Raw genomic sequence first — 24,236 nt, 5'->3', positions numbered from 1 at the left:
TCTATGAGGCTGCAATCGACATGTCAGCCATCCTGAGTGCTTGGCTGGGGCAAGATCTGCTCCCAAGTTCACTCAGGCTGTTGGACTGAGGTCTTCATCAAGGCAGACTTAAGATGGTGGAAGAGAAGAAGTGCATTCAAGGAAGAGGGACCCACATGAGCTGAAGCATGAAAGCATGAGTACTGCCTGACTTGAGAATAGCAACATTAAAAAAAATTAATTTATTTTAATTGGAGGCTAATTACTTTACAATATTGTAGTGGTTTTTGCCATACATTGGCATGAATCAGCCATGGGTATACATGTGTTCCCCATCCTGAACCCCCCTCCCACCTCTTTCCCCATCCCATCCCTCAAGGTCATCCCAGTGCACTGGCCCTGAGTACCCTGTCTCATGCATCTAACCTGGACTGGTGATCTATTTCACATATGGTAATATACATGTTTCGATGCTATTTTCTCAAATCATCTCACTCTAGCCTTCTCCCACAGAGTCCAAAAGTTTGTTCTTTATACCTGTATCTCTTTTGCTGTCTCGCATATAGGGTCATCGTTACTATCTTACTGAATTCCATATATATGTGTTAATATACCGTATTGGAGTTTTTCTGACTTACTTCACTCTGTACAATAGGCTCCAGTTCCATCCATGTCATTAGAACTGATTCAAATGTATTATTTTTAATGGCTGAGTAATATTCCATTGTGTGTATGTACCACAGCTTTCTTATCCATTCGTCTGCTGATGGACATCTAGGTTGCTTCCATGTCCTGGCTATTGTAAACAGTGCTGTGATGAACATTGGGGTACATGTGTCTCTTTCAATTCTGGTTTCCTCGGTGTGTATGCCCAGCAGTGGTATTGCTGGGTTGTATGGTAGTTCTATTTCCAGTTTAAAAGGAATCTCCACATTGTTCTCCATAGTGGCTGTACTAGTTTGCATTCCCACCAACAGTGTAAGAGGGTTCCCTTTTCTCCACACCCTCCCCAACATTTATTGTTTGTAGACTTTTGGATAGCAGCCATTTTGACTGGTGCAAGAGGATACCTCATTGTGGTTTTGATTTGCATTTCTCTGATAATGAGTGATGTTGAGCATCTTTTCATGTGTTTGTTAGCCATCTGGATGTCTTATTTGGTGAAATGTCTGTTTAGTTCTTTGGCCCATTTTTTGATTGGGTCGTTTATTTTTCTGGAATTGAGCTGCATGAGCTGTTTGTATATTTTTGAGATCAATTATTTGCCGGTCGCTTCATTTGTTATTATTTTCTCCCATTCTGAAGGCTGTCTTATCACCTTGCTTATAATTTCCTTCATTGTGCAAAAGCTTTTAAGTTTAATTAGGTCCCATTTGTTTATTTTTGCTTTTATTTCCATTACTCTGGGAGGTGGGTTATAGAGGATCCTGCTGTGATTTATGTCAGAGAGTGTTTTGCCTATGTTTTCCTCTAGGAGTTTTATAGTTTTTGGTCTTACATTTAGATCTTTAATCCATTTTGAGTTTATTTTTGTGTATGGTGTTAGAAAGTGTTCTAGTTTCATTCTTTTTTACAAGTGATTGACCAGTTTTCCCAGCACCACTTGTTAAAGAGATTGGCTTCACAGGTGAATTCTATCAAAAACTTAGAGGAGAGCTAACACCTATCCTTGGAGAAGGCAATGGCACTCCACTCCAGTACTCTTGCCTGGAAAAGCGCATGGATGGAGGAGCCTGGTGGGCTGCAGTCCATGGGGTCACTAAAAGTCAGACACAACTGAGTGACTTCACTTTCACTTTTCACTTTCATGCACTGGAGAAGGAAATGGCAACCCACTCCAATTTTCTTGCCTGGAGAATCCCAGGGACTGGGGAACCTGGTGGGCTGCCATCTGTGGGGTTGCACAGAGTCGAACATGACTGAAGTGACTTAACAGCAGCAGCTGCAACACCTATCCTACTCAAACTCTTCCAGAAAATTGCAGAGGAAGGTGAACTGCCAAATTCATCTATGAGGCCACCATCACCCTAATACCAAAACCAGACAAAGATTCCACAAAAAAAGAAAACTACAGGCCAATATCACTGATGAACATAGATGCAAAAATCCTCAACAAAATTCTAGCAAACAGAATCCAAAAGCATATTAAAAAGATCATATATCATGATCAACTGGGGTTTATCCCAGGGATGCAAGGATTCTTCAATATTTGCATATCAATCAATGTGATATACCACATTAACACATTGAAAGATAAAAACTTGATTATCTCAATAGATGCAGAGAAGGCCTTTGACAAAATTCAACATCCATTTATGATAAAAAAACCCTCCAGAAAACAAGCATAGAAGGAACATACTTCAATAATAAAAGCCATATATGATAAACCCACAGTAAACATTATCATCAATGGTGAAAAATTGAAAGCATTTCCCCTAAAGTCAGGAACAAGACAAGGGTGCCCACTCTCACTGCTACTATTCAACATAGTTTTGGAAGTTTTAGCCACAGCAATCAGAGCAGAAAAAGAAATAAAAGGAATCCAGATTGGAAAATAAGAAGTACAACTCTCACTGTTTGCAGATGACATGATCCTCTACATAGAAAACCCTAAAGACTCCACCAGAAAATTACTAGTGCTAATCAATGAATATGGCAAAGTTACAGGATATAAAATTAACACACAGAAATCCCTTGCACTCCTATACACTAACAATGAGAAAATAGAAAGAGAAATTAAGGAAACAATTCCCTTCACCTTTGTAATGAAAAGAACAAAATACTTAGGAATAAATCTACCTAAATAAACAAAAGACCTATATATAGAAAACTATAAAACACTGATGAAAGAAATCAAAGATGATACAAATAGGTGGAGAAATATACATGTTCGTGGATCAGAAGAATCAATATAGTGAAAATGAGTATATTACCCAAAGCAATCTATAGATTCAGTGCAATCCCTATCAAGCTACCAGTGGTATTTTTCAGAGAACTAGAACAAATAATTTCACAATTTTTATGGAAATACAAAAAACCTTAAATAGCCAAAGCAATCTTGAGAAAAAATGGAACTGGAGGAATCAACCTGCCTGATGTTAAACTATACTACAAAGTTACAGTGATTAAGACAGCATGGTACTGGCACAAAGGCAGAAATATAGATCAATGGAACAAAATAGAAAGGCCAGAGATAAATCCACACACCTAGGGACACCTTATTTTGACAAAGGGGGCAAGAGTATACAATGGAGAATTTCAACATTTGACTGGAGTTCAGGATGCAGGGGTAGGATGGAGAGTGATGAATGTGATAGCAGTGGTTGAAAGTGAGGCTACAAAGGTAGGGGAAATTCAGTTTACAAAGGGTTTCGTGTAGAGAAATAGAGAAAACTGAACTTTATCTCAAGGTGCTGAGAAACCAATAAGGTTTTTTAAGGAAAGTCATGATTGTATATTTACTGTCAAAAGATCACTCTTGGCATTGTTCGTGTGTGTGTGTGTGTGTGTGCTCATTTTCTCAGTCATGTCTGACTCTGTGTGACCCTATGACTGTAGCCCCCCGGGCTTCTCTGTTCATGAGATCTTCCAGGCAAGAATACTAGAGTGGGTTGCAATTTCCTTCTCCAGGGCACTCTTCCGACCCAGGGATCAAACCCATGTCTCCTGCATTGGGAGATGGATTCTTTATCACTGAGCCAACTGGGAAGTCCTGATACAGGGGTTATTTATTCTACCTACAACTGTCTCCGTTAGATTCTCATAATCAATATGCATGCCAGCTTCTTTGGTCTGTAGAAGCAAGGTGTTTTGGGGCTGTAAAAGGAGCCATCAATTACCTGTCTCTGGGTTACAGGAGCATGTGTATGGTGCTGGTGGTAACATGGCAGAAGTATGGGCAACTGATCTGTTTTTCTTCCCCAGGAAAACCGGCTAAACTTACATTATGAGCAGTTGCTTGTCCATCCCTTAGTGGGATAAAATGGAATTAGCTCTCCAGATTGTCCATTTTAGCCCCTCTGATTGAGAGCCATCCCACTATCCTTGTCTTGAAGCTTAGTTTTCTGAAGTTGGAAAGTTTATTTGCTTATTTGACTGCCCTTGGTCTTTATTGCAGCATGCCGGATCTTTAGTTGTGGCGTCATGGCAGGCGCCTCATTGCTCATAAGCACCTCACACTTTTGGGGGCTTCCCAGGTAGCACCAGTGGTAAAAAACCCACCTGTCAATGCAGGAGACATAAGACACTCAGGTTCAATCCCTGGGTTGGGAAGATTCCCTGGAGGACATTGCAACCCATTCCATTATTCTTGCCTGGAGAGTCCCATGGACAGAGGAGCCTGGCAGGCTACAGTCCATAGAGTTGCAAAGAATCAGACATGACTGAATTGACTTAGCACATATTTGAACTCTTAGTTGCAGCATGTGGAGATCTAGTTCCCTGACCAGGGGTCGAACCTGGGCCCCCTGAATTGGGAGTGTGGAGTCTTAGCCAATGGACCACCAGGAAAGTCCCTGAAGTTGGAAAGTTTTGGAAAGCCATTAGCAAAATAGATACTAAAAGACAATAAATATGAGCATACTCCAGTGGTCTTATAGAGATTTAGAGGTTTTTGACATGGAACACAATAAAGCAATCATACCTTGGTTTCTTGTTTGTGAAGTAATAATTTTGAACGTGGTGGGCTCTGAGGCTCCAGAGTTTCACATTTTGAGCTTTTCTGTAAGTTCAGACTGAGACGTTTGCTTGTTTATTTTACTTCCAGAGATTAATCTTCAGTCAGGCTCTATTCTTCCCATTTCAGCCTGACATGAATTCTTTGATGGTTGTGGTCATATCATTGTGGATAAAGGCTTTTCTTCTTGTATTGTTGCAAAATGTGTATAGGATCAGTTGCTAAGATAATATTGGGACTTGTAAATGCGTTTACTTACCTCTGTACTGCTGACAGGCTGAACTGTTTCCTTTCCCAGGAGAGACATTACCATTTCCAACAGGGTGTATATAATGCATGAAAAGAGGAAGAGCCCCCTGTGATAAGGCAGCCATGGATGGCCTGTCCCACTGCTTTCAGTCTGCTGGGAAGTAGAAAGAGGCCGTGCTTGCACTGTGTGCTCAGTCCTCTCTGCCACACTCAGCTGCTGGTGGAGCAGAGCTGTAGCCAAGCCAAACGTGTTTGGGGGCCTGTGTGGTTAAAGGCACAAATAAAGCTGCTATGAACATTCTCATACAAATTTGTGTGTGTGCATACATATGCTTCCATTTCTCTTGAGTAAATACCTAGGAATGGAATGACTAGATAATATGATACGTATATATTTAGCTTTTGAAAAAAATACCAAACCATTTTCCAAAGTCGAGTTACCATTTTACATTTCCACCAACAGTGTATGGGGGTTTCATTTCCTCCACTTTCTCTAATGCTTTGATATGATCAATCTTTTTAGTTTTAGCTATTCTAATAGATGTGCAGTGGTGTCTCATTGTGGTTTTAACATCCATTTCTGTAATGGGTAGTAATGTTGAGCACCTTCTCGTGGGCTTGTCATTTATATATTTTCTTTAGTGCAGTGTGTGCTCAAATCTTTTCCCTAATTAAAAACTGGACTGTTTGTTTTCTTGCTTGCTTTTGAGAATTCTGTGTTTTCCAGATGTATATTCTTCATTTGGCTTCCCAGGTGACTCAGTGGTAAAGAATCTGCTTACCAATGCAGGAGACACAGGAGACTCAGGTTAGATCCTGGGGTTGGGAAGATCCTCTGGAGGAAGAAATGGCAACTCACTCCAGTATTCTTGCCTGGAAAATCCTGTGGACAGAGGAGCCTGATGTGTTACAGTCCATGGGGTAGAAAAGAGTCAGATACAACTGAATGACTGAGCATGTGTGCAAAGTTCTTCATCAGGTATACAATTTGAAAAAATTTCCTTCCAGCTCATGACTTGTCTTTTTTTTTGTCTTTACAGTGTCTTCTGAGGAAGAGAAATTGTACTTTATTTTATTTTATATTCTTTTTGGAGGTTAAATTTATTTTATTTAAAAAATTATAGTTGATTTATAATATTGTATTAGCTTCAGGTATACAGCACAGTGATTCAGTGTTTTTATAAATTATACTCCATTTAAAGTTGTTATAAAATATAGGCTACATTCTCTGTACTGTAGAGTATATCTTTGTAGTTTGTTTATTTCACACATAGTAGTTTGTATCTCTTAATCTCCTACCTCTATTTTGCCTTCCCTTACCCTCTTTCCCCTGATAACCACTAACTGGTTCTCTCTCTGTGAGTCTGTTCTATTTTATTGTTAATAGATCATATATAAATGAGAAAATATGGTATTTGTCTTTCTCTGTCTAACTCATTTCACTAAGCATAATGCCTGTCAGATCCATTTCAGTTCAGTTCAGTTCAATTGCTCAGTCATGTCAGACTCTTTGCAACCCCATGGACCGCAGCATGCCAGGCCTCCCTGTCCATCACCAACTCCTGGAGTCCACCCAAACTCATGTCCATTGAGTCGGTGATTCCATCCAACCATCTCATCCTCTGTTGTCCCCTTCTCCTCCTGCCTTGAATCTTTCCTAGCATCAGGGTCTTTTAAAATGAGTCAGCTCTTCCCATCAGGTGGCCAAAGTATTGGAGTTTCAGCTTCAACATCAGTCCTTCCAATGACCACCCAGGACTGATCTCCTTTAGGATGGACTGGTTGGATCTCCTTGCAGTCCAAGGGACTCTCAAGAGTCTTCTCCAACACCGCAGTTCAAAAGCATCAATTCTTTGGTGCTCAGCTTTCTTCACAGTCCAACTCTCACATCCAAACATCACTACTGGTAAAACCATAGCCTTGACTAGACGGACCTTTGTTGACAAAGTAATGTCTTTGCTTTTTAATATGCTGTCTAGGTTGGTCATAACTTTCCTCCCAAGGAGTAAGCGTCTTTTAATTTCATGGCTGCAGTCACCATCTGCAGTCATTTTGGAGCCCGAGAAAATAAAGTCAGTCACTGTTTCCATTGTTTCCCCATCTATTTGCCATGAAGTGATGGGACTGGGTACCATGATCTTCGTTTTCTGAATGTTGAGCTTTAAGCCAACTTTTTCACTCTCCTCTTTCACTTTCATCAAGAGGCTTTTTAGTTCCTCTTCACTTTCTGCCATAAGGGTGGTGTCATCTGAATATCTGAGGTTATTGATATTTCTCCCGGCAATCTTGATTCCAGCTTTTGCTTCATCCAGTCCAGCATTTCTCACAATGTACTCTGCATATAAGTTAAATAACAGGGTGACAATATATGGCCTTGATGTACTCCTTTCCCCATTTGGAACCAGTCTGTTGTTCCATGTCCAGTTCTAACTTGCTTCTTGACTTGCATACGGATTTCTCAGGACGCAGGTCAGATGATCTAGTATTCCTATCTCTTGAAGAATTTTCTACAGTTTCTTATGATCCACACAGTCAAAGGCTTTGGCATAGTCAATAAAACAGAAGTAGATATTTTTCTGGAACTCTCTTGCTTTTTCGATGATCTAATGGATGTTGGCAATTTGATCTCTGGTTTCTCTGCCTTTTCTGAATCTAGCTTGAATAAACTATTGGGACCTAATTAACCTAGTTAAAAATAAACTAATGGGACCTAATTAAACTTAAAAGGTTTGTCCAGCAAAGGAAACCATTGATAAAATGAAAAGACAGCCTATTGAATGGGAGAAAATGTTTGCAAATAATAGGAAGGGTAAGGGATTAATATGCAAAATATATAAACAGCTCATACAACTCAATACCAAAACTCCCCGTGACCCAATTAAAAATTCATAGAAAAGTTGAATAGACATTTTCCAAAGAAGACTTACAGAGAGCCAATGGGTCACATCAAACGTTGCTCAACAGTGCTTATTACCAGGGAAATGCACATGAAGGGTAGAGATTTTAGATATAAAGTCCAGGTTATCAATTTGTTCTTTTATGTATCATGATTTTGGTGTTGCTGCTAAAAAAAATCTTTGCCCAAACCTAAAAGTTCTTAGCGATTTTTTTCTTGTGTCTTTTTTCTACAAGTTTTATAGATTTTAGGCTTTACCTTTATTTTTTAAGGATTAATTAATTAATGAATTTTTTGGCTGTGTTGGGTTTTCATTGCTGCATGCAGGGCTTCTCTAGTTGTGGAGAGCGAGGGCTACTCTTTAGTTGGAGTGTGTGGACTTTTCGTTGTGGTGGCTCCTCTTGTTGTGGAGCACAGGCTCTAGGGTGCACAGGCTTTAGCAGTTGGGGCACATGGCCTCAGAAGTTGCAGCCCTTGGGCTCTAGACTGGGGACTCAACACTTGTGGTGCACGGGTAGCTGTTCTGTGGCATGTGGGATCTTCCTGGACCAAAGATTGAACTCGTGTCTCCAACATTGCAAAGTGGATTCTTAACCACAAGACCATCAGGAAAGCCCTAGGCTTTACCTTTAGATCTGTGGTCCATTTCAATTATTTTCTTTTATATGATGTGAAGTATAGCTTAGGGATATCCAGTCATACCACTTGTTGAAAAGTTAGTCCGTTGCCACATATGTGGTTTCAAAATTTTTTTCCATATATAGCTTGTCCTTTTTTCTCTTTATATTACCTTTTTCAGTACAATAGTTGTTAATTTTGATATAGTCACATCTGCCAACTTTGTCGTTTATGGTTTGTAATTTCAGAGTTGTATTTAAAAAGTCATTGCTGCTTAAAAATTTCTGGGCTAGGATTGGATTTCCATCTTTTAGTTATCTGTCCACTGTGTGATCAGCAAATATACAAATATGGATGAAATATTCTTAGTGTATATAATATATAAATATTATGAAGAATATATGTATTGTTTCAGAAATTTAAGAGGGTTTAGGGCACTGGAGTATTGGAGTATTGGAGTTTCAGCCTCAGCATCAGTCCTTCCAATGAACACCCAAAACTGGTCTCCTTTAGGATGGACTGATTGGATCTCCTTGCAGTCCAAGGGACTCTCGAGAGTCTTCTCCAACACCACAATTCAAAAGCATCAATTCTTCAGCACTCAGCTTTCTTCACAGTCCAACTATCACATCCATACTTGACCACTGGAAAAACCATACCCTTGACTAGATGGACATTTGTTGACAAAGTAATATCTCTGCTTTTTAATATGCTATCTAGGTTGGTCATAACTTTTCTTCCAAGGAGTAAGCATCTTTTAATTTCATGGCTACAGTCACCATCTGCAGTCATTTTGGAGCCCCCCAAAATAAAGTCTGACACTGTTTCTACTGTTTCCCCAGCTATTTGCCATGAAGTGATGGGACTGGGTACCATGATTTTAGTTTTCTGAATGTTGAGCTTTAAGCCAACTTTTTCACTCTCCTCTTTCACTTTCATCAAGAGGCTTTTTAGTTCCTCTTCACTTTCTGCCCTAAGGGTGGTGTCATCTGCATATCTGAGGTTATTGATATTTCTCCCAGCAGTCTTGATTCCAGCTTGTGTTTCTTCCATCCGAGCGTTTCTCATGATGTACTCTGCATATAAGTTAAATAAGCATGGTGACAATATACAGCCTTGACATACTCCTTGTCCTATTTGGAACCAGTCTGTTGTTCCATGTCTTGTTTCAACTGTTGCTTCCTGACCTGCTATATGTTTCTCAAGAGGCAGGTCAGGTGGTCTGGTAATCCCATCTCTTTCAGAATTTTCCACAGTTTATTGTGATCCACGCAGTCATCAATGCAAATTGTACCTCATGGAAGCTATCAAATGCGCTGCTGTCCCCTGCACTTGAACTTGTATCTGTATCCGCAGTTATCCCTCTGTCTTTTCCTCCAGTCCAGAAACAATGAAGGGTTCTCCTTCTATTGCAGGTCACTTCTCACCTCCCTTTGTCTTTGACATCCTTTCCCTGATTCCAAGATGACCTTCCTTTGTTATTCCCTTTGTTTCTCATATCCACATTGCTGCTTTTCCACTGGGCTATTCTTGCAGTAAATAAATGTAATCAATAAATGTGATCATCTGTCTCTTATCCTGAAATTATTTCTCCCTTGGACTCCAGATTTGCCTTCAGTTTTTTGCTTCCTATCTTATCCATGCTTTTTAACATTACTAGCACTACTTCTCCTGTTCCAGCTTCCTCTTCCACCTGTTGCATCCTGGGCTCTACCCCCACCACTCCATTGAGATGCTCTCCCTCAGGTTCAAAAACTCCTCAATTGCCATATCTAATGGACATTTTTCAAGACTATTTTGCTGGACTTCTCAGTTGTATTTACTTCTTTTTTGAAACTCTACACCCTTGGGTATCATGAAATTGTACTCTGTTGGTTCCTCTTCTGCTTCTCAGACTGTTTTTTTTTGTCTGCTCAATGAATTTTTTTTAAAGTAAGTGATGCATCTAAAAGAGTGATAAATGTATGCACACTGGAACTATTTTTGTTTCTTTGTCAAGCTTTTTAGGTTGGGTGTCAAATGAAAATCTTATTGTTAACTTTTGTTTTTCAGTTTAGTAGGTCATATGTTCTAATTCTAGTCAATTAACTTTTTACTTAACAGTTAGCCTAGCAGAGAAAGTGTCCATCTGAATCTGTTTACCTCCTCTCTTTGCAACAATCTGGATGGGCATTAATCTGTGCCCTGAACTAGCTGAATTCAGAGTGTTCAACTCATAGGACTGAAATATATAATGCTGTGCTTTAAAATTATGCAAACCTTAGGAATCTGTAAATGAGAATTGAGTTTGAAGCCTAGAGGTAGAAAATGTGATTAAAGAGAATATGATAGCTTCTGAGATTTTTTTTTCTGGGCAGGAGTAAAAAATAAAAGACAAATCTTATTTGCTTTTTTCTCTACCACATAAAAAGGCAACACAAAGGCTTAGAAATACAAAGTTGCTTTTGGCATTTAAATAGATTTTTGCCATATAGTACAGTAATCCTTGTTTTAGTCAGCAAAGGAGTGTGAAGGCACAAAGTTAAGGATAAATTCTTTATACATACAATTTTTTTGTTTGTTTGTTTCTGACCTTTAATGGTAAATTCTGTTAACTGCTTTTACTTTTTCTCTTTTTTTAAAAAAAATTTATTGGGGTACAGTTGCTTTACAATGCTGTGTTAGTTTCAGGAAAACAGCAAAGTGAATCAGTTGTACATATACATATATCCATTCTTTATACATATGATTTTACTGCTGTGTTTGATAGAACAGAGAGAAAACATTAAATATGAATGTATTTTTTTCCATCAGTATTATTATACTTTTGTTGGATAGAATGAACCTCTTAAAAGTCTAGTCTAATTTAAACCACTTTGGTCATTTAAAAAAATTGTCAATGGTCATTTCATTTGTTTCAGAATTTCAAATATATAGATATTAAAAAAAAGAAAACTATCTAAATGGCTTAAAAAGAGGTCTGTGAAGGTTGATGCCGGATAAAGCAATTGTGTTTGTATTTATTCTGCATTTTATTACAAGAGATTTTGTTTCCTTTCACTTGCTCACATGAAATATGGCTGGCTGATGCCCCATAAACAGTACTAGCCTTCTGCAACTGAGAAGAGAAGTGGCAGCGTGCCTGACTAATGGCCGGTTAAAGTCTCCAATGCACAGGGATCAAATTAAATAAGGCTCTGTGTTGTCAAGATTTAGAATCTACTGCTGCACCAACATTTATTCATCTGCTTTTTATTTAGCTTCAAAGGGTTGCAGGTCAGCCGCCTCTGCTCCGGCTGCCTTCCAGGGAGGCGGAAGGGACGGCGCATTTACAGTTCCTCGAGGTGGCGGTGTTTGACGGGCAAACCTCCGCTCGCCAGTGTGATCACAAGTTGATATTCCTCTTTCTCTCCTTTCCTCTTCCTCTCTCCCTCTTTCTTTCTCTTTTTCTTGCTATTTTTTAACCTCTTTTTCCCAAGAAACATTTTATTTATGTCTTTATGAACATATGTATTGTTTACTTACCTTTCCATCTCTGGAATAATGGGAGGTTCCTGAGTGACATAGGAGGGATCATTTCCTTACATTTAATAAATGTACATAAAAGGTGATTTTTATAATACGAAGCCTCACCAAAAAGAAAGTTACATAAAATAACCAAAGACCAAATGTGATTGTAAGCCATCCTGCACTCTGTAGGAAAAAAGTGATTGGGGAGACTGATTGCACGTGCTTCCCTGGCGGGTGAGGACAAAAATGTTTCCTGGTTGGTGGTGCAGACAGCTCAGGCCGAGATCTGAAAACCTTCTCTAGGCCATTTCGCTGCTAACCTCAGAGGACATTGCCATTTTTTGCCTGGCTGACAGTTTTATTGATGGGGCTTGAGGATGAAGGAGGGCTGCTCCGGCGCTTCCAGGACTGATCGGTCTCTGCATGACTAAGGGCAGGGTAGGGGTGGGGGGGTGGGGGTCAGTAATCATGGTTTTACTAATCCTGGAGGCCGGATGCATGTGGGACAGGGTTAACCTGGCCCAGTGTATTGTTCTACTCAGTCATCCTAACTGTACTTGAAATTATAGATGCCTCGTGAGTGCCAGTATGCTGTGTAACCTTTGCTCAGCAGAGCCAAAGCTTCAGACTGTTTCATTGCCAAGATCTAGAGTCTGTCTAGGCTGCCTCCAGTTAAACTGCACCACATTTTCTTCCTGATTCCTTTTCTTTCCTCCTATTAATCCCGTTCTCTACATTTTCCATCTTGTTTCTTTGGTCTTAAATTCAGTTTCCTGTCCCCTAGATCTTTACCAGGTTCCCATTTCACCACTGATATGACCCTGGATATTATCAATTTCTGTGTTGTTTTAATTTTCATAACTTCAGTTATCAGTGAGGTGAGTACATAAAAAGCAAACACACATTACTTCTTTTGTGAGTAGTTTGTTCATGTATTATTTTATTTTTCTTCCCATTGGGAAGTCATCTTTTCTTTGTTAGTTTCTAAACGTTTTTTTTTTTTAAATATATTATGTACATTACATCTTTGTTATGTGTTTCAAGTATTTTTAAAAACAATTTTCATTTTTAGTTTGTTTATGGAAACTATCTTTCTGTGTAGAAGACTTAAATCTTTATGAATTTGAATCTATTATTTCTGCTGTGATTCTTAGCTTTGTTGTCTGGTTTTCAAACCTCAATATTGTAAAATCTATTTTTGTACATTTTTTATTTTCAAAACCATTGAGTTATTATTGACATACAAAAAGGTGCACATTTTTAATATGTTAAACTTAATGAGTTTCTAAATATTGCTCTGCCATAGAAAGGAACAAAATTGTGCCATTTGCAGAGACGTGGAGGGACCTAGAGACTGTCACATGGAGTGAAGTAAATCAGAAAGAGAAAAACAAATATTTATTTAACATATATATGTGGAATCTAGAAAAATGGTACAGATGCACCTAATTGCAAAGCAGCGATAGAGACACAGACGTAGAGAACAAACGTATGGACATGGGTGGCAGGGGTTGGGGGGATGGGGGAAGGATAAATTCAGAGATTGGCATTGACATATATACACTACTATATGAAATAGATAATTAATGAGAACCTACTGTATAGCACAAGGAGCTCTTTTCAATGCTCTCTAGTGACCTAAATGGGAAGGAAATCCAGAAAAGGGGATATATGTATATGTATAGCTGATTCACTTTGCTGTACAGCAGAAATGAACACATTATAAAGCAACTATACTTCAATAAAGAAAAATAAAGCCATAGTAAAATAGGAGAATGACTTAAAAGAATGATTTTCTAGATAAGTATTTACACATGAAATTATCATCTTAATTTCTGTTGTAAACATATCCATTACCTCCATGAGTTTTCTCTTGCCTTCTTTGTTATTTTCATTGCATTTTGTGATGAGAATGCACTAGAAAATCTATCCTCTTAGGAAGTTTTAAAATATATAGTTTAGCATTATTTACTACAGGAGCTATATTGTGAAGTACATCTCTAGGACCTGGTCATCTTGTGTAACTGAAACTTTGTATCCTTTGCTAGGGAGTTTTTCCTTACTTAACTTTAAAATCGTTAATCCAGTTATTATTATCTTCTAGTATGGGGTAAAGAGGAAATCTAACTTCATTCCATTTTGAGAATACTACATTGTTTGACCTAATAAACATAAATGCATTAAGTACCAGGCACATAAACTGACTCTGTGATGTAGGTTCTATTTTTATTCCCACTTAGCATCAGAGAACATCAGAGAACAGTGAAGCACAAAAGTCACAGAAAGCTTATGTTATTTACCCAAGTCTAATCAATAATATTTGGCTCTAGGAATCCTAAAGGTGAGTCTCTTTCAGCAGTCTCTCTCTGTCTTTTGAGGGTCAAAGATTTAAAAGTTTAGTGTAGGACTTCCCTGGTGGTTCAGTGGTTAACAATCTGTCTGCCAATGCAGGGGACATGGATTCAATCCCTGATCTGGGAAGATCCCACAGGCTGCAGAGCAACTAAGCCTGTGAGCCGCAGCTGCTGAAACCCACATACCCTCGAGCTTGTGCTCTGCAACAAGAGAAACCATCTCAATGAGAAGCCTGCACACTTCAGCTAAGGGAACCCCTGCTCACTGCACCTGGAGAAAGTCCATGTCCAGCAACGAAGACCCAGAGCAGCCAAGAATAAATAAATAATATTTAAGAAGTTTAGTCTCAGAGATTTAAGTAGGATAACATTCTTTTTCTTAATTATATTTTTATTTTCTCTTTGAAACATTTAAAAATAGGATCAAATAATGTACTTACAGACTGAATTATGAAATAATAAAAGTATTAAAGGCTAAATACAAAACTTAAAGATTACAATATAAATATAAATTTACACATGTAAATCTCTATGTGCCTTCCAAATTCACTCAATACACCTGAAAATGCTTCACCCATTTCCGTACAGCATCCGCTGTATTATCCTTGGAGGCTCACCTGTCCAGGCCTTTCCTCTGGGGATGCTGAGTGCCGACTTTTCGGTGGATACTGACTGCGAACTTTCTGGCTCTCGCTCTTTCTGTAATAAATGGGCTACATTTCCTAGTGTTTGGGGTGCTGTGTGTTGCTTCAGAGCCTGCCCAAGCTCCCTCTGCTAAACTAATCTCGCATGTTTCAGGCTCATTAAGTGTATATTCTAACAAGTTAAGTTCATTTGGGTTTCATTTGTTAATTTACTCTGCTAAGGAATTGCTCACACTCTGTGTGACTTTGCCCTGGTGGCCTGGGAGAATGATCATTGTTTATTATCTGAGAGTCATTTCACCAAGGGAGAAGATTTTACTTCTTCACTTTTACCTGTAACCCCAGATTTCATCTTTCTATACTTGACTTCCTGCATCTGGAAGCAAGTTTTTGAATAAAATAAAACCATCAAAGCAGTAGAGAGAACCAGAGCACTCAGGGGAGCTGGTGTTAAGATATGGGTATTATAGCATATAATTTATGAAGTAACTGTTTTGAACAAAAACAGTAGTCAAATCAACATCTCTTGTGATTCAAACAGAATTATCTTTCAAGTTTTGCAGGATGCAAACTGCTAGTGTTTTAAGAATCAGATATTTAACAAAGAAGAAGCCAAAACAGATATAAAAGAATATTTCACATCCACTTTAAGAATGCATGCTTTTGTTGGACTGAGTTCTGAAAGCGGATTGGTTTTAGTTTGAAGACCAGTATTTAAAGTGCATTTGAAAATCTGGTCTCATATTGAATTTGAGTTCTGATTCAGGGGGTAATATTGGGCATGGCCTGAGACCATACAGATTTTGTTTTGAGCCATAGAATCTGTCCTTGTCTGTCTCTTTTTAAACACACACACATGCACACACACACACACACACACACACACACACACACACACCCTAGACCAGGAGTCACAGGATGAAATAACAAGACTCATTTCTGAGGTAACTGTTCTGCATGTCCTGCAGATGAAGTCCACTCTGCAGAAAATCAAACATTCTTTAGTTTTCAGCAATGCCCAAGTCTGAAGAGTCTTTGAGGAAGAGAAAGAAGCATAGTAGATAAAAGCATTCAACTGAAACTCTGAACCTTGCCCAGTTGTAGCCAAGCACTGGCAATTCTACTTTATTGACTATGGCAAAGCCTTTGACTGTGTGGATCACAAGAAACTGAAAAATTCTTCAAGAGATGGGAATACCGGACAACCTGACCTACCTCCTGAGAAATCTGTATGCAGGTCAAGAAGCAACAGTTAGAACTGGACATGGGACAATAGACTGGTTCCAAACTGGAAAAGGAGTTCGTCAAGGCTGTATATTGGCACGCTGATTATTTAACTTATATACAGAGTACATCATGTGAAATGCTGGGCTGGATGAAGCACAAGCTGGAATCAAGATTGCCGGGAGAAATATCAGTAACCTCAGATACGCAGATGACACCACCCTTATGGTAGAAAGCAAAGAGGAACTAAAGAGCCCTTGATGAAAGTGAAAGAGGAGAGTGAAAAAGCTCACTTAAGACTCAACATTTGAAAACTGAAGATCATGACATCTGGTCCCATCACTTCATGGCAAATACATGGGGAAACAATGGAAACAGTGACGGACTTTATTTTCTTGGGCTCCAAAATCACTGCAGAGGTGACTGCAGCCATGAAATTAAAAGATGCTTCCTCCTTGGAAGAAAAGCTATGGCCAACCTAGACAGCATATTAAAAAGCAGAGACATTACTTTGTGGACAAAAGTCCGTCTAGTTAAAGCTATGGTTTTTCCAGTAGTCATGTATGGATGTGAGAGTTGGACCATTAAGATAGCTGAGCACTAAGAATTGATGCTTTTGACCTGCAGTGTTGGTGAAGACTCTTGAGAGTCCCTTGGACAGCAAAGAGATCCAACCAGTCCATCCTAAAGGAAATCGGTCCTGAGTATTCACTGGAAGGACTGATGCTGAAGCTCCAATACTTTGGCCACCTGATGTGAAGAACTGACTCATTGGAAAAGACCCTGATGCTGGGAAAGACTGAAAGCAGGAGGAGAAGGGAATGACAGAGGATGAGATGGTTGGATGGCATCACTGACTCAATGGGTATGAGTTTGAGCAAGTGCCATGAGAATGGTGAAGGACAGAGAAGCCTGGCATGCTGCAGTCCATGGGTCACAAAGAGTTGGACACAACTGAGCAACTGAACTGAACTGGCAATTCTTTGTGAGGACTTTAGAAGTCTGGGTATATCGAAGAGCCAATATCTCTGTCTTCAAACATGAGAAATGGAACAATGTGATCTCAGAGATTCATGGAATCAGAGAGAGTTACGGATTCAGGAAGCAGAAAAATATCAGAAGGATTGGGACCGGATCACAACAGCGCTATTTTCATTGTCTGCACTTAACTCCTTTTATGCATCACAGCCTTGTCATGGTGAAGGGGCTTGCCTAACCCAGTGAAGCTATGAGCCGTGCTGCATAGGGCCACTCAAGATGAATGGGTCATAGTGAAGAGTTCTAACAAAACATGGTCCTCTGGAGGAGTAAATGGCAACCCACTATTCCCCCCATTTTTCTGAGTGAGAAGGAAGTCAAAGCTAACACTTAAACCATACCGCATATTATGTGTAGTTAACTGTGCTTAAGTTAATTCCGCTAAATTGTCAAGTTTAATCCATTGTGTGAGGTCACTTAACATCTTATAGTTTCCTTTACTATAAATTACTATAAATTTACTATAAATTTCTTAATAGAATAATTTCTTCACAGACTGTGAAGAGAAGTGCCAGAACTTTGTTGAATCTCTGCTGATAGCTTTATGCAAGATTCTAGAGGGTGGAGCAGATTTGCATTCTACAGAGGATGGTTTGTTACTTAAGGCCTATGCGAGCATGCTAAGTTACTTCAGTCGTGTCTGACTCTCAGTAATCCCATGGACTTAGTGATCCCTGCTAGGCTCCTCTGTTCATAGGATTCTCCAGGCAAGAATACTGGAGTGGGTTGCCATGCCCTCCTCCAGGGGATCTTCCTGATCCAGGAGTCGAACACATATCTCCTGTGTCTCTTATATTGGCAGGCAGATTCTTTACCACTAGTGCCACCTGGGAAGCCCATTTAAGGCCTATGACTTGGGTTAACCTAGGAGAAAGAATTGTATGGCATTACAGGCAGTGAAGAGACTTTGTCTCATATCTAACCAAACCTATAAGTATAAAGGAAGTTGAGCTCGGGGCAATAAATGGCTTGTGCAAAGCTACCAAGGCCGCAAAGCATGGCCAGCACTGGTATGTTGATCTCCAGGTCCTACCCCTCACTTCTTCACCTTCTGCATCTTGATTCCACCAAAATTGCTTCTTCTGGCAAGGGAGAGAATCTCTCTTAATCTGTTTCTGAAATAAAATTTTCTATGCCATTTGCAACACTCCAGAGAATAGGAACATAACAAAATCATTGTTTTGCGTTAATACTTCCATTTCCAGCTATCTCGGCAATCAATCAGAACTTTTATCTTCTTGCCTGAAGAGACAAGGACATTTAATTCACAGCAATTTCCTTTTTTCTTTCTCTCAGAGACTCTATTAAACAAAACATGATGGATCACACACAATATTTGCATGCCAGCTAAAACAGGGACAGAATGCTGCTAGAACAGAGAGGATCCTACTGTTGCCTAAAGCTGACAGAGGTGAAATGGAGGTTAGCGCTGGGAAATGCTCACATTCTGCCCATGTGAGTCTTCACTCAGGGAAAGTGGCCCAATTAACAGCCAGAATGAAAACTGGAAACTGTGCTTAAAATTAATAAATTCTCATCAACAAAGATCATGTTGTTCAGTCGCTCAGTCATGTCTCGCACTTTGCAACCCCACAGAAAGACTCTTTGTGGCCAGAAACAAAGATCATAGTCCTATCTAATTAAGGCTGGGCTTCCCTGGTGTCTCAGTGGTAAAGAATCCACCTGCCAGTACAGGAGACACAGGTTCAACCCCTGGTCCTGGAAGATCCCCTGAAGGAAATGGCACCCCAGTCCAGTATTCTTGCCTAAAGGACCTCAGGGACAGAGGAGCATGGTGGGCTACAGTCCACAGGGGGTCACAAAGAGTTGGACACAACTTAGAGACTGACCATCAACAATAATTAAGGGCACTGTTTGGTTTGTTTTGGCTGCTCCATGTGGCTTATGGGATCTTAGTTCCTGGACCAGGGATTGAACCCAGGCCCTCAGGCAGTGAAACGGCCAAGTCCTAACCTTTGGACTGTCAGGGAATTCCCAAGGCTAGTTGTTTTTTGATAACACTTGAATCTTAGAAAACTGATCTGGGGCATAATCTGGCCTAGAATTCCTGTTACTCTACTGGTCATTTCAGTTCATTCACTCCTTCCCATAACGATTAGAACAGAAATTTTTTGAATCTGTGTATTTATAGAGACCATTCATCTTTCCTCTTCTTCACAGTACCTGGGAATGCTTGCCTTGTATGTATTTTAGAACAACCCAATGTATCTTAACAGTATTTTGCAAATGGAGCTGTTGACTGTAGTGTTGACAGGACGGACCACAAGGGCATGCCCAATCCAGCTGCTAGTTTTATGCATAGGATAATATTTCTACCTGTATTTTCTTTTCTACAGGGAGTTTATCATTTGCTTGAAAACAAGGTTAAATAGTGATGTGTTGACTTGAATGTGAGTCTCCTGCCTCTTAGTGACAAAGCTGTTTTCATTCATATATTTATTCACTTAAGAAATCTTATTGTGCTGGGGATATAAACAAGATGTGGTATCTTCCCACAAGAAATTTACAGACAGGGGAGGTATTACAGATAAGTTAATACTAATAATACAGTGTGATAAACACCATTGTGAAATGAATGTGAGATTCTGTGGGAGCACAGGGAAGAGATTCAGAATGCTACTTGGGGGATTTAGGGAAATTGTTAATTTTCTTAATCCTCCCATAATGCAATTTAAGGAGAGAGTTCCAGAAAAAGTAAAATCTAAATTGCAACCTGAAGGCTGTACTGGAGTTAGCTTCGTGATGCAGTGGGGGAACCAGGCAGAGGGAATCATCTGAAATGAGAAAGCCTGGCTCATTCATGGGGAAATGTGCACTTTATGTACAGGATGACTATATATGGACAATGATGAGAGAAGTTGGAAAGAGAAATTGTTTAGGCTCTGTAAGCCATGTTAAAGATTTTGAACTTGCTATGTATTGCAGTGGGAAAATGTTGAATGATTACTGGAACATGAATGACAAAAATACCTTTAGGCTACAGAACAGTTCTTGTGTCTCAGAGGGTAAAGAATCTGCCTGCAATGCAAGAAACCCAGGTTTGATGCCTGGGTTGGGAAGATCCCCTGGAGAAGTGCATGACTATCCACTCCAGCATTCTTGCCTGGAGAATTCCATGGACAAAGGAGCCTGGTGGGCTGTAGCCCATGGGGTCACAAAAAGCCAGACACGACTGAGCAACTAACACACAGAACAATTATTTGGGCTAGGGTATGGGTGATAGATTAGACAAAACCAAGGAAACAGACACCCCCACGACAGCCTGGATTGTCTCCCTACAAAGTCTTTTGTCACAATTGATCAGAAGGAAACTTATTTAGGAAATGAGGAAATGTTGGAATTTCTTTTTTTTTCTTTTTCTTTTTAGTTTATTTCTTTTTAAAATATAAATTTATTTATTTTAATTGGAGGTTAATTACTTTACAATATTGTATTGGTTTTGCCATACATCAACATGAATCCACCACATGTATACACGTGTTCCCCATCCTGAACCCCCCTTCCACCTCTCTCCCCTTACCATCCCTCTGGGTCATCTCAGTACACCAGCCCCAAGCATCCAGTATCATGCATCAAACCTGGACTGTTGATTCATTTCATATATGATATTATACATGTTTCAATGTCATTCTCCCAAATCATCCCACCCTCTCCCTCTCCCACAGAGTCCAAAAGACTGTTTTATACATCTGTGTGTCTTTTGCTGTTTCACATACAGGGTTATCATTACCATCTTTCTAAATTCCATATATATGTGTTAGTATATTGTATTGGTGTTTTTCTTTCTGGCTTAGTTCACTTTGTATAATCAGCTCCAGTTTCATCCACCTCATTAGAACTGATTCAAATGTATTCTTTTTAACGGCTGAGTAATACTCCATTGTGTATATGTACCACAGCATTCTTATCCATTCATCTGCTGATGGACATCTAGGTTGCTTCCATGTCCTGGCTTGGAACATGTCCTTATAAACAGTGCTGCGATGAACATTGGGGTACACGTGTCATCTTTCAATTCTGGTTTTCTCGGTGTGTATGCCCAGCAGTGGGATTGCTAGGTCATAAGGCAGTTCTATTTCCAGTTTTTTAAGGAATCTCCACACTGTTCTCCATAGTGGCTGTACTAGTTTGCATTCCCACCAACAGTGTAAGAGGGTTCCCTTTTCTCCACACCCTCTCCTGCATTTATTGTTGTAGACTTTGCTTGAATTCTACCAAAAATTTAAAGAAGAGCTAACACCTATCCTACTCAAACTCTTCCAGAAAATTGCAGAGGAAGGTAAACTTCCAAACTCATTCTATGAGGCTACCATCACCCTAATACCAAAACCTGACAAAGATGCCACAAAAAAGAAAACTACAGGCCAATATCACTGATAAACATAGATGCAAAAATCCTTAACAAAATTCTAGCAATCAGAATCCAACAACACATTAAAAAGATCATACACCATGACCAAGTGGGCTTTATTCCAGGGATGCAAGGATTCTTCAATATCTGCAAATCAAGCAATGTAATACACATTAACAAACTGAAAAATAAAAGCCATATGATTATCTCACTAGATGCAGAGAAAGCCTTTGATAAAATTCAACATCCATTTATGATAAAAACTCTCCAGAAAGCAGGAATAGAAGGAACATACCTCAACATAATAAAAGCTATATATGACAAACCCACAGCAAACATTATCCTCAATGGTGAAAAATTGAAAGCATTTCCCCTAAAGTCAGGAACAGGAAAAGGGTGCCCACTTTCACCACTACTATTCAACATAGTTCTGCAAGTTTTGGCCACAGCAGTCAGAGCAGAAAAAGAAATAAAAGGAATCCAAATTGGAAAACAAGAAGTAAAACTCTCACTGTTTGCAGATGACAAGATCCTCTACGTGGAAAACCCTAAAGACTCCACCAGAAAACTACTAGAGCTAATCAATGAATATAGTCAAGTTGCAGCATATAAAATCAACACACAGAAATCCCTTGCATTCCTATACACTAACAATGAGAAAATAGAAAGAGAAATTAAGGAAACAATGCCATTCACCATTACAACGAAAAGAATAAAAAAGTTAGGAATATATCTACCCAAAGAAACAAAATACCTTTATATAGAAAGCTATAAAACACTGGTGAAAGAAATCAAACAGGACACTAATAGATGGAGAAATATACCATGTTCATGGATTGGAAGAATCAATATAGTGCAAATGAGTATACTACCCAAAGCACTCTATAGATTCAATGCAATCCCTATCAAGCTACCAGCGGTATTTTTCACAGAGCTAGAGCAAATAATTTCACAATTTGTATGGACATACAAAAAATCTCGAATAGCAAAAGCAATCTTGAGAAAGAAGAATGGAACTGGAGGAATCCACCTGCCTGACTTCAGGCTCTACTACAAAGCCACAGTCATCAAGACAGTACGGTACTGGCACAAAGACAGAAATATAGATCAATGGAACAAAATAGAAAGCTCAGAGATAAATCCACATACCTATGAACACCTTATTTTTGACAAAGGAGGCAAGAATATACAATGGGTTAAAGACAATCTCTTTAACAAGTAGTGCTGGGAAAACTGGTTAACCATTTGTAAAAGAATGAAACTAGAACTTTCTAACACCATACACAAATGTTGGAATTTCTATTGATTTGGTAACCATGCTTCATAGTCTTTCCAGATTCCCAGAGTAGAATACCTTCCCCAGGGTGGGAAGGTTGTGCCAGTAGATATTTCCCATCTTACTTCAAGGAATCTTCAGCTCATCCTGTCCTCAATCCCCTCTATGTTCTGGCTGGTGATTACTGTTCTGGTAGCAATACTCACAGCTCTTTTCCCTTTTTTAACATTCCTTATTATATGTCTCTTACTCATGGTTCTTGATTTTAATTTGTTATCTACTTAAGGAAGGAGGCAGGAGGGGCTGTAGCCACTGGGCCTCCTCCTCAGCTCTGAAGGGCACCGAGCAGGGAGGCAGCGCAGTGTAGCGCAGTGGGAGTGGAGCAGCGCGCTGAGCCTGCCATGGGCAAATCAGCCTCCAAGCAGTTTAATGACGAGGTCCTGAAGGCCCACAATGAGTACCGGAAGCAGCATGGTGTCCCCCCACTGAAGCTCTGCAAGAAGCTCAACCGGGAGGCTCAGCAGTATTCAGAGGCCCTGGCCAGCACGAGGATCCTCAAGCACAGCCCAGAGTCCAGTCGTGGCCAGTGTGGTGAGAACTTGGCATGGGCATCCTATGATCAGACAGGAAAGGAGGTGGCTGATAGATGGTACAGTGAAATCAAGAACTACAACTTTCAGCGGCCTGGCTTCACCTCTGGGACAGGACACTTCACAGCCATGGTATGGACGAATATAAAGAAGATGGGAGTGGGGAAGGCGTCTGCAAGTGACGGGTCCTCTTTTGTGGTGGCCAGATACTTCCCAGCAGGGAATGTCATCAACCAGGGCTTCTTTGAGGAAAATGTCCTGCCTCCAAAGAAGTAATTTGTCCAGTGGAATGGGAAGGTGGCAGACTTAAGAACCTGGATATGAAGTGCCTAGAACAATAAAACTCAGCTGTGTGTCTGTCCCTGTGGGTGTGTGTGATGCTGAGTCTCTTGCACACACACTTGGTTAGACAGTTGTGCATGAAATCATTCTCATCAAAGAAATGAGCATACAAAGCCTTTATCTCGATGATTCCCTAGGCTGCAATTATTTGGACTTTGAGGGGAAAAACTCAAATTTTTAAACTTAAAAAAAATTTTTTAAGGCAAAAAAAAAAAAAAAAAAAAAAAAAAGGAAGGAGGCTTTATGCAATCCCAAGCCTATGGGCCCTCCAGTGACTTTTCAAAGATTGCTCATCCTTTCCCAAATTATAGATTGGCCATCCTTTCCCCAGTCCTTTCTCTGTACAGTGGGATCCACCTGAGGATGCATTATGCTGCTGCTGCTGCCAAGTCATGTCAGTTGTGTCCAACTCTATGCGACCCCATAGATGGCAGCCCACCAGGCTTCCCTGTCCCTGGGATTCTTCAGGCAAGAACACTGGAGTGGGTTG

The 24,236-nt window shown here is 39.7% G+C and overlaps 1 pseudogene; it reads left to right on the top strand.

Annotated features, from left to right (window-relative positions):
* Window positions 1-21,229: 21,229 nt before the first annotated feature.
* Window positions 21,230-23,970, top strand: LOC138432705 (Golgi-associated plant pathogenesis-related protein 1 pseudogene; annotated as a pseudogene).
* Window positions 23,971-24,236: the final 266 nt, after the last annotated feature.

The sequence above is a fragment of the Ovis canadensis genome, chromosome 2, assembly GCF_042477335.2.
Source record: "Ovis canadensis isolate MfBH-ARS-UI-01 breed Bighorn chromosome 2, ARS-UI_OviCan_v2, whole genome shotgun sequence".
Classification (NCBI taxonomy): Eukaryota; Metazoa; Chordata; class Mammalia; order Artiodactyla; family Bovidae; genus Ovis; species Ovis canadensis.
The sequence above is the reverse complement of the archived record's forward strand: the minus strand, read 5'-3'. Positions and strand labels throughout refer to the sequence as shown.